A 10,486-nucleotide genomic window follows, 5' to 3' on the forward strand; every position below is an offset into this window, starting at 1 on the left:
CAAGGGCAGCCGGTACTGTGTGTACCACAACATCCACATCCACAACACCAATGAATGCCAAGAGCTCCGAGCCGTGCGAGAAGGAAGGATCGTCCGTCGCCCCGACCGCGGTGACCGGGGCTACGGTCAAGGAGGAGGAAGGAACACAGGACGCTGGGAAGACCGTGGCCCGCGCCAAGGGTGGCGCGATCAACCTCGCGAGGATCACTGGCAAGACCCGCCTCGTGAGGGAGACTGGAGGGATCAGCCTCGCGAGGATCGCCCGCATGGCAACGCAGGCCTCCCTCCGCTGCCGCCGCAGCCAAGGAGAAACGAGGACTGCCACCAAGACGAGGGGGCTGGGGGCTTCCAGGAGCCGCGCGCGATCGCCTACATCCTGGGCGGGGCTCAGGCCCCAACCTCTCAACGCATCTTCAAGCAGTTCGCCCGCGAAGTGAATGCAGTCCTCCCCAGGCTTGAAGCCACGCGCCCTCTCAGGTGGTCGGCGTGCGCCATCACGTTCAGCTCAGCAGATCAGCTCAAGTGTGCGGCTACAGCCGGAGTCCTCCCAATGCTTTGTTCCCCAATCATCAGCAACGTGGTGGTCACCAGGACCCTCATCGATGGCGGGGCAGGGCTCAATGTCCTGTCCGTGGAAACGTTCAACAATCTCCAAGTGCCCTACAGCCAGCTTCAGCCAACCAAGCCCTTCTCCAGAATCACCGACGGCTCCACGGTCCCGATTGGGCAGGTCCGCCTCCCTGTCACATTCGGGGCATGCGACAACTACCGCACCGAGCTCATCGACTTCGACATCGCTCACATTCGCCTGCCGTACAACGCCATCCTTGGGTACCCAGTGCTGGCCAAGTTCATGGCCGTAACTCACCACGGCTACAACGTCCTCAAGATGCCAGGAAGTGGCCGAGTCATCACGGTGCCCTGTGAAGAGAAGGATGCAGTGTGTTCCCACGAACGAGCCTTTCAGGCCGCGTCACTGGAAGACCCGGATCGCGGAAGCAGGAGGCTTCCCGAGACCGCCCCCAAGAAGAAGAAGACACTGTCCGGCCCGGCCCCTCAGGAGGCAGGCCCCTCTGGGCCCGTGCCTGCCCAGGGGGAACCTCCTTCCATCGCATAGGAAAGCGCGCCCGGTGCCCTCCTCGGGCAGGGCTCGGGGGCTCTCCCCTGGAGGGCCGCCGACCTGGCTAGGGTCACGAGGGAGGCGCTTGGAAACCACATGGAGGCGTGTTTCAAAGCACGTTTCCCTCAAGAAGGAGTAAGGCAAGGAGAGCCAGACCCTCAGGAGTTCGTCAGCGAGGCCATTCAGGAGCTACAGGAGTCAAGGGTCATGAAAGGCGGTCGCCGTCTACCAGCAGTGGCTCCCCATCCAGGCGAAGATGGTGGGCTGCGCGTCTGCATCGACATACCAGGGCTCAACCGAGTCGCCTCTCTGGGGCGCCTCTGGCCCTTGCGAGTGGGGCGCTGCGGAGGTCCACCCCACAGCTACGTTCGCATGCCTTACGGCCTGCCGCACGCGGCTGCCACATACCAGCGCCTCATGAGGGGCATCATGGAGGCACAAGAGGCCAGGCATTCCGCAGCCCTGGCGGAGAGGGAGATGGTCCGCGGGGAGCCGCCAGCACCTCCGGAGCCTCCCGAGGCCCCCGGGCCTGGGGGCTCGTGAGGATCGGCTTCCGCAGCCCACCGAGTCTGCTACACCAACACCCCTTCGTCCTCAACGTCATCAGGTGACATCTTTCAAGTTTCACTTCCAGCTGGGAGCGCCCCCAAAGGCTGCATTATTCCTAGGCCGCGTGGGTCCGTCCCTGCGGCATGTACCCCTTTTATTACATGTTATCTTACCTTGTTGGGGGCGCCCCTCGGGCTGCATCATCCCCAAGTCGCTCGGGCCAGACCCAGCGGCATGTATCTCATTTGCATTTATTTCCGGTTATGTGTCATACCCACCATGCTTGATTATTTGATGCCGGTCCACGGCACCTCTTCTTCTCCATGCCGACCACTTGCACGTTAAAGGGGGGTTACCTGAGCATCGCTACTCAGGGCTCTTACTGGCTCTCCAGCCCTCACCCTCTGGCCTTGTCCACGTCATCGCGACCTGGCATACCAGCGACGGCTGAGACCAGCTCAAGGGCCGAGACCCGAGGACGTAGAGTGCCGGCATCTAACCAAATTTGCAGGGACACATCACAAGATAAGGCCCAGTTCCAGGCGCAACCCGCCTAGAGGTAGGGCCCCGTGAGTCCCGCGCTGGCCCACGGGTGCCTAGATACACCTCGCCAGGCCCTACCGTGCCAGCCACGTGTCAGGGCGGGGCTGTACACGCCCCGGGGGCTCCTCCCGGAGGGGGCCCCCTCCCACGTACCAGTGGAAGCACCATGCTCCGCGCTGGCTGACAACACTGCCGAGGAGCGGCTATGCCCATACACATACGGAAGCGCTATGCTCCGCACTGGTGATAAACAACTGAGGGTTGCCCCCGGGCCGCATCAACCTCAGGGAGCCCAGAGCTCAGTGTCTAGCCTCATCGTAACTCCTCCACTCGGGAGTGCCGCGTGAGGGGGCTGGGCACGGGGGTTGCGCCTGGGTCACGCCCAGACGCACGCCGCCCAGCCAGGCCCCCCCTGGGCCTGGTTCGTCGCGCGTCTCTCCCCGAGCGGAGCCAAGGTACGAAGGCCGTTTGAGCGTCAAGGGGGACTCCTGAGCATCGCGACTCAGGAGCCTAACTGGTCGCGTAGCCCCTCACTCCTTAGTTCCGAAAGGCTAACGCTGGGTGAGGTATGCGCGGGGCCCGGCTCTGCAGACGTAGAACGGTAGATCCATCCACATCACACCTTCCTACTTGCTGTTCGTGCGCCAAGGGGGACTCCTGAGCATCGCGAGTCAGGAGCCTAACTTGTCACGTAGCCCCTCACTCCTTGGCCCCGTCCTGGTTTCCGGTCGGGACTAATGCTGGGTGAGCTATGCGCGGGGCCGGGCTCTGCCGGCGTAGAACATAAGCAAGTAGGAAGGAAAAGCGCAAATTTCAAGGAATTCAAAAGCAAATATCATACTCCACACTGTTGTCTCAATGCCAAACGCAAGTTTAAACGCCTCCCCGAGGCATGATACATGTGCAGGAATTAAAAGCAGGACAGGAGCCACGACGGAGTCACTTGTCGGCGGTGGAGCAGCGCAGAGTGGGTTCGCCTCATGGAGCAGTGGGGTCGGCAGCGCCTTGCTTCGGCTTGGTGCTGAAGGCCCGGAATTTCCCTAGCAGAGCCTCCACGCGACCCTTCACGGCCTCGGTAGCGGCAGCAGCACGCTCGCCGCTTACTGGCTCCAGCAGGCTGTCGAGGTCGACGTCGGGATCGCAAAGGTACATGTGGGTGAGCACCCACATCAGTGCTGTAGAAGACATGACACGCGCCTCGGCCTCGGCCGTGGGGCCAAGGCCAAGGCCACGGTCGTGCAGTTGCCGAGGCGCCATGGGGAAGTGGAGACGCCCACGTCCCATCAACCGCCACGCGGCGCCCAAGGCCGCAGGCTGTTAGGGCCCGCGGCGCTTCGCCCTCGCCCTTCCGCCTTCCTGCACGGCCGAGTCCGGGCGCGCCTTGGGCCCGGGGGCTACTATCGGCGTTCTGGGAACGGGGGTCCCCAGACTTGCCTGCCTGCGGCCTGCAGCGTGGCTCAAAGGGGGGCCCAACACGGCCCATCTTCACCAACACAGACCCAAGACCCTCGCGAGGGGCCAAGCCTCGCGGGGCGGACGACGTGGAGCTTCCTCAGGCACGGCCTCACCAGGCTGGCTCGCGAGGAGGCGGAGAGATCAAGGCGGGGTACCTCACGAGGTGCCCGTGACGCAAGCCATGACGACCAAAGGCGCCAGGCGGGTGCCAGCCCATGCAGTGTCCTCCTTTCCTCTTTGGTGCAAAGGGAGCAAGCGCAGCCGCGGAGTACCGAGGCGTCAGGCAAAGGTTGCCATTTCGGTGCAACAAGACCAAGACCAGGAGGACTACAAGACGGAGGTCATCGTGGAGCCCAAGACGGCGTCACCACCAGGGCTTTGTGCAGGCGAAGACCACTTTTGTCAGGATAGCTGGTACTAGCTGTCCCCCTTCAAATTAGCCCGCCATTGTTGGTTCCCTTCCCGCTCGATATTTGGGAAGAGGACCAGGGCCTCTATAAATAGGACAAGCCCCCCACGGGATAGAGGGGGGACGAGAGAGAAAAAGACGAAAGAGAGACGAGAGAAGTAGAGAGAGGGGGGAGAATCAGAATCAGAGAGAGAGAGAGAAGGGTGACTGAACTCCTCCCAGCAGTTCGTCGCCCCAGCCAAGAGCAGACCCTCGCGAGGCTGTTCTTCCTTGTATTGTTCATCATCATCAGCCCAAGAGGCAATCCACCACACCACACACTGGAGTAGGGTATTACACCACAATGGTGGCCCGAACCAGTATAAACCCTGTGTCATTCGTGTTACTTTTTCCATAGCTTAGATCTTAGCGAGGCGGAGGGGTGCAGGCGAAGACTACTTTTGTTAGGATAGCTGGTACTAGTTGTCCCCCTTCGAATTAGCCCGTCATTGTTGGCTCCCTTCCCGCTCGATATTTGGGAAGAGGACCAGGGCCTCTATAAATAGGACCAGCCACCCATAGAACAAGGGGGAGGGGGAGAATCAGAATCAGAGAGAGAGAGAAGGGTGACTGAACTCCTCCCATCAGTTCATCGCCCCAGCCAAGAGCAGACCCTCGCGAGGCTGTTCTTCCTTGTATTGTTCATCATCATCAGCCCAAGAGGCAACCCACCACACCACACACTGGAGTAGGGTATTACACCACAATGGTGGCCCGAACCAGTATAAACCCTGTGTCATTCGTGTTGCTTTTTTCATAGCTTAGATCTTAGCGAGGCGGAGGGGGCCAGGTAGGTAGGAGGCGAAATCTCCGCGCGCACCCCAGTGTTCGAACCTCAAGGGTCTGCCGGAACCCGAAATCCGACATTTGGCGCGCCAGGTAGGGGTGCCCCGCCGCGTCGTCATCACCATGTCCCGCGACCAGGCGGGCAACCCAGATCCATGGGCGGCGTGGCCCGACCGCGCAGAGCCGCTCGCCTCGGGCGACCCCGTGCCCCAGGCAGCTCACGGTCCGCAGGGCGCTGCGGGCCGCGGGCGACGCGGACAGGCTTCGACAGCTGTCACACCGCGGCAAGCGCGTTCGGCGGCAAGGGCCTCCAATCACGCCGCAACCACGACACCGTGCACCCGCCGGGAGCAGGCGAACTCGAGGGCCGCACTCATGGTGGCCCGAGAGCTACTGCTGTGCAGGCTGCTGGAGGGCGGCCGCGACGTGCTGCTGGAGCGGGTGGCAGAGCTCCTGGGCTTCGCCGCCTCGGGGGCTCACCCCTTCAGCACCCAGCTCCCATCTCAAGCCCAGGGCGGCCTGTGCGGGGGCTCCGCACGCGCCAGCGGGCTCCAAGGCTACTCCAACGCCAGCGAAGCTGTCAGCACTGGACCGGCGGCGGCGCTGCCCCCGCTCTCGGTCCGTGAGGAAGAAGGACTCGACGCGGACCGCGGCCCCAGTGGACAGCTGCGCTGCCACCCCACGGTGGGCACGTCTGGCAGGACCGCGTGGCACGCGGAGCACTATGGCGTGGCCTTCGGGATGACGGCGCCAGAGGAATACGTGCCCCTCATGGTGGACCAAGGACACCCTCAAGAGAGCGAACAAGGCTCGCTCCTCAGCCCAAGCTGGGGGGACGAGGCACCAGAAGCTGAGCCTTTCCAGGAGCCCCGGGACGGTCCCACCGGCCACACTGGAGGCAACGATTATCGGGTACCGCTAATTCTTCAGGAGCAGGCATACGCTAACCATGGATCGCAGGAGTTGCAGGTCGCCACAGTGAACAGCTGCCCCGCTCCCGCAGTCTCCTACCCCTCGGGAGGAGGGCGCAGGGGACTGCAGGAGAGGGGCCAAGATCCGACATCACCACCGCGGCGTTCAGAGCAAGGTGTTCTCAGGAGGTAGGCCCTCTGCTGGGGAGGTGCCTCAGGGCCTGCCCCTGGCGGAGGACCCGTGGTCGTCGGGGGAACCGCTGGCGACCGCTCTACCCCATCGGCGGCGTCCTGGTTTCCGGTCGTTGTTGATGGCACTAGAGTGTGGCGCAAGGCAGGGCCCTCATCTGGCGATATGAAGCAAGGCCAGTACCTGTGAAGAAGGCCCAGTGCCTGTGAAGCTCGCCGCCCCGTGACACTCTCACGTAATAATGAGTGGGGCTGTACACGCCCCGGAGTCTCAGGGGTGCCGGCCTCAGGACCTGGGGCTCCCTCCCACGCCCAGTGGCAGCACTTAGCTCCGCGCTAGTGAGAAGACGTCCAAGACTAGATTAGGTGCCGGACGCGGCCTTTTGTCTGCTTTCGTTGCTTTTCCCTTTGGTTGTCGCTTTCCCCCGCTGGATTCAAGTTGGATTCGAATTCGAGATTTGCGTGTGTTCGGGGAAGGGGTGCTTAGTCTCGTTCAAGCAATTTCGTGCGTTTTGGTTACGCTTCACCTCAGCTGCCTCCCCTCGTGAGCCCCTCGCGAGCCGGGTCAGGCCTAGCTTGCGCGTAGCCCAGACTTCCGCCGCCGCGTCCTCTCAGGAGGGTGTTTTGCTGCAGGTCCTACGGATCCAATCAGGGAACACTCGGGACACCACAACCTCCCACAGGCTACCTCAGGGCCAGCACGGGACCAAGGTAAACTAGCCGACCAGCGCGTCGCTTAAGCCAACCACTTGGCGCGGGCGCATGGGCAATGTAGCGACTACTAATATGATGAACACAAGTTTTACATAAGGGGCTCCCCCTCCAAAATGCTCTCACCGCCATCAGGCCAAAACCTGAGTTCCATTCATGCAGGGCAAGGAAGTAGGAACGATGCACAATCAGTCGGATAAATCCCCCAATGCGTCCTCGGAGCACCACCCGAGCCGCTGCTAGCGTCGTTGAACTCGCCATCGCTGTCCGTGTCGCCGCCAGCGGCGTCAGGGCCGTGCACCACAGCGCCCTCGTCAGCAGCCGCGATCACGCCGTCGTTGTCTCAAGCAAAGGCCCTGATAAGAGCATCCACATTGTCTTCCACCCAGTGCGCCAGGTCGCCTCGGACGGCCTGGGGGACTGGGGCGATGGCGGCGTCGAAATCGAAGTGGGGATCCATGTTCTGGAGATGGCTGAAGACGCGAGAAAAGGCACGCCCGAGCAGGGCGCGGCTCCTCTCCTCCACCAACCTATCAGCCCTGACCGACTGCGCCTCCAGCTGCGTCACCACGTCGGTGAAGAACTGAAGATTGCTGGCGTAGTTGACTGCATGTGGCTCGCCAATAGCCGCCTCACAGATGTTTCCCAAGGCCGTGTTGGCTCTCTCCCGGAGCATGGTGAGCATGGGGCCGTGCTCATGCTCCAGGATCCGCCGCTGGCGTATCTCATCCGCATTCTGGCACGCGACGGCCTCAGCCTCCTCCACCCGCTGGTGAAGAAGGAGCACCTCGGCCTGGGAGGTGGTTAACTCACCTTGTGCCACCTCAAGGGCGGCCCGGAAAGCATCGGCCCGCCGTGTCGCCCCCTCCAGCTTGGCTCTCAAGGCAGCAATCCTGCCTTCAGCCTCGGCCCGGATCAACCCCAGGTTCTCCTCGAACTTGTGCTCGAGGTTCAAATGCGCCATCGCCACCCGACGTCCGACCTCCTCCAGGACACGGGTTTCCTGTGCAGCGACATCGTCCTCCGCCTGCGCCACCAAGCGCTCCCTCGTCTCCAGACGCTCGTACTCGCGGGTACGTTTGGCGGCTTCCAGCGTCAGCGACTTCTCACACTTCTGGAGCTCTGCTGAGTCACCAGAGGCCACCTTCATCAACGCGAGGGCTGCCTCGCGCAGCTCCACCTGCTCCTCCAGTGAGTGGCACCAGGCCAGCAGCTCCCGAGCCTGCTCCTCCGCCGCCTTTCGCCACTGGTCTGCTTCCCGAGCCTCCTCAGCGGCACAAGATCAGGCCTCCCGAGAGGCCACCAGCGACGCCTCGGCCTCTGGGTCGTCAAGATCACGCTGACGGCGCGCAAGGTAGATGTGGGTGAGCACCCACGTCAGTGCTGCAGAAGACAGGACACGCGCCTCGGCCTCGGCCGTGGGGCCAAGGCCAAGGCCAAGGCCTCGGCCGTGCAGTTCCCGAGGCGCCATGGGGAAGTGGAGACGCCCACGTCCAATCAACCGCCACGCAGCGCCCAAGGCCGCAGGCTGTTAGGGCCCGCGGCGCTTCGCCCTCGCCCTTCCGCCTCCCTGCACGGCCAAGCCTGGGCGCGCCTTGGGCCCGGGGGCTACTGTCGGCGTTCTGGGAACGGGGGTCCCCAGACTTGCCTGCCTGCGGCCTGCGACGTGGCTCAAAGGGGGGCCCAGCATGGCCCATCTTCACCAACACAGACCCAAGACCCTCGTGAGGGGCCAAGCCTCGCTGGGCGGACGACGCGGAGCTTCCTCAGGCATGGCCTCATCAGGCTGGCTCGCGAGGAGGCGGAGAGATCAAGGCAGGGTACCTCACGAGGTGCCCGTGACGCAAGCCATGACGACCAAGGGCGCCAGGCGGGTGCCAGCCCGCGCAATGTCCTCCTTTCCTCTTTGGTGCAAAGGGGGCAAGCGCAGCCGCGGAGTACCGAGGCATCAGGCAAAGGTTGCCATTTCGGTGCAACAAGACCAAGACCAGGAGGACTGCAAGACGGAGGTTATCGTGGAGCCCAAGACGGCATCACCACCAGAGCTTTGTGCAGGCGAAGACTACTTTTATCAGGATAGCTGGTACTAGCTGTCCCCCTTTGAATTAGTCCACCATTGTTGGCTCCCTTCCCGCTCGATATTTGGGAAGAAGACTAGGGCCTCTATAAATAGGACCAGCCACCCACAGAACAAGGGGGAGGGGGAGAATCAGAATCAGAGAGAGAGAGAGAAGGGTGACTGAACTCCTCCCAGCAGTTCATCGCCCCAGCCAAGAGCAGACCCTCATGAGGCTGTTCTTCCTTGTATTGTTCATCATCATCAGCCCAAAAGGCAATCCACCACACCACACACTAGAGTAGGGTATTACACCACAATGGTGGCCCGAACTAGTATAAACCCTGTGTCATTCGTGTTGCTTTTTCCATAGCTTAGATCTTAGCGAGGCGGAGGGGGCCAGGTAGGTAGGAGGCTAAATCTCCGCTCGCACCCCAGTGTTCGAACCTCAAGGGTCTACCGGAACCCGAAATCCGACAGCTGGCACAGATCACGGCCCCGGCGAAGGATCCCGGCGAAGGAGGGAGGCCGCTGGCGCGGATCACGGCCCGCACTACAAAAAAAGACACATCCATGACATTTTGGGCCGAACGAAAATTTTTTCTGTCATACCTATGACACTTCTATGAAGATAATTGTGAAAAAACCCGGTATCATCATAGATGTGGTGGGGTCCTACTTCTATGACAAAAAATCATGACAGAAAATGGGCTTTTCGTCCTGGGCGGGCCGGAGACGCAGCAGCATGACATTCTTTGGGCCGTCCATGATGTAAAAAACCGTGGTAGAAGCGAGGACGAGGAAAATATCGGGGTGCTCCCGGTTACGGTGGGTGGTCGGGGTCGAGCGGTGCGCATTTCTCACACACACGCACACGCGTGGGTGCGAGGCGTTGGGGTCTAACTGAACCCGAGCGATTGCACTGCAGGCTACGCGTTACTGAACCCGAGCGATCAATCGATGGCTGTTAACTGAACCCGATCGAGCGATTCCTTCGCTACTGCTGCTAACTGAAGCCGATGGATGCTGCCTCTGGATGAACAGTGAGCGTTGTTGGGGGGAGGGGTTGGATGAATAGTTCCCAGTGGGGGTGGATGAATAGGACCCCGTGGTGTTGACTCTGGATGAACATGACCCCAATTGATCGAGCCGGTTGGGGCTGGATGAACAGGACCCCGTGGAGGGCAGGATGAATAGGACCACCCCGTGGAGGGCAGGATGGACAGTAGATGGTGGAGGGCAGGATGAACAGTAGCCTGTGGAGGGGTGGTTGAACAGGAGCCCGTGGAGAGGGTTGGTTGAACAGTAGCCGGTGGAGTAGCGCACGGTGGAGGCTGGATGAACAGGGGCCCATGGATGAACAGTCATAGGTGGAGGCTGGAGGAGGTCGACGGTGGATGAATAGTAGCCCGTGGATGATGGAGGGGGTTGACGGTGGAGATTATCAGTCTCCCGTGGAGTCCCGTTTTGCGGTATGCCACACCCCTCCCGATGAACAGGACCCCCGTTTCGACCATAGCGCTCCAACACAAGTCTGTTTCCTCCGTTTTGCGGTACACCACACCCCTCCCAATCAACAGGACCCCCGTTTCGACCGTAGGAGGTCCGTTTCTTCCGTTTTGCGGTACGCCAGACCCCTCCCGATGAACAGGACCCCGTTTCGAACGTGGCTAGTCGAACACAAGGTCGTTTCCTCCGTTCTGCGGTATGCCAGGCCT

The sequence above is a fragment of the Triticum dicoccoides genome, chromosome 7A (genome assembly GCF_002162155.2).
Source record: "Triticum dicoccoides isolate Atlit2015 ecotype Zavitan chromosome 7A, WEW_v2.0, whole genome shotgun sequence".
In the NCBI taxonomy this organism is placed as follows: domain Eukaryota; kingdom Viridiplantae; phylum Streptophyta; class Magnoliopsida; order Poales; family Poaceae; genus Triticum; species Triticum dicoccoides.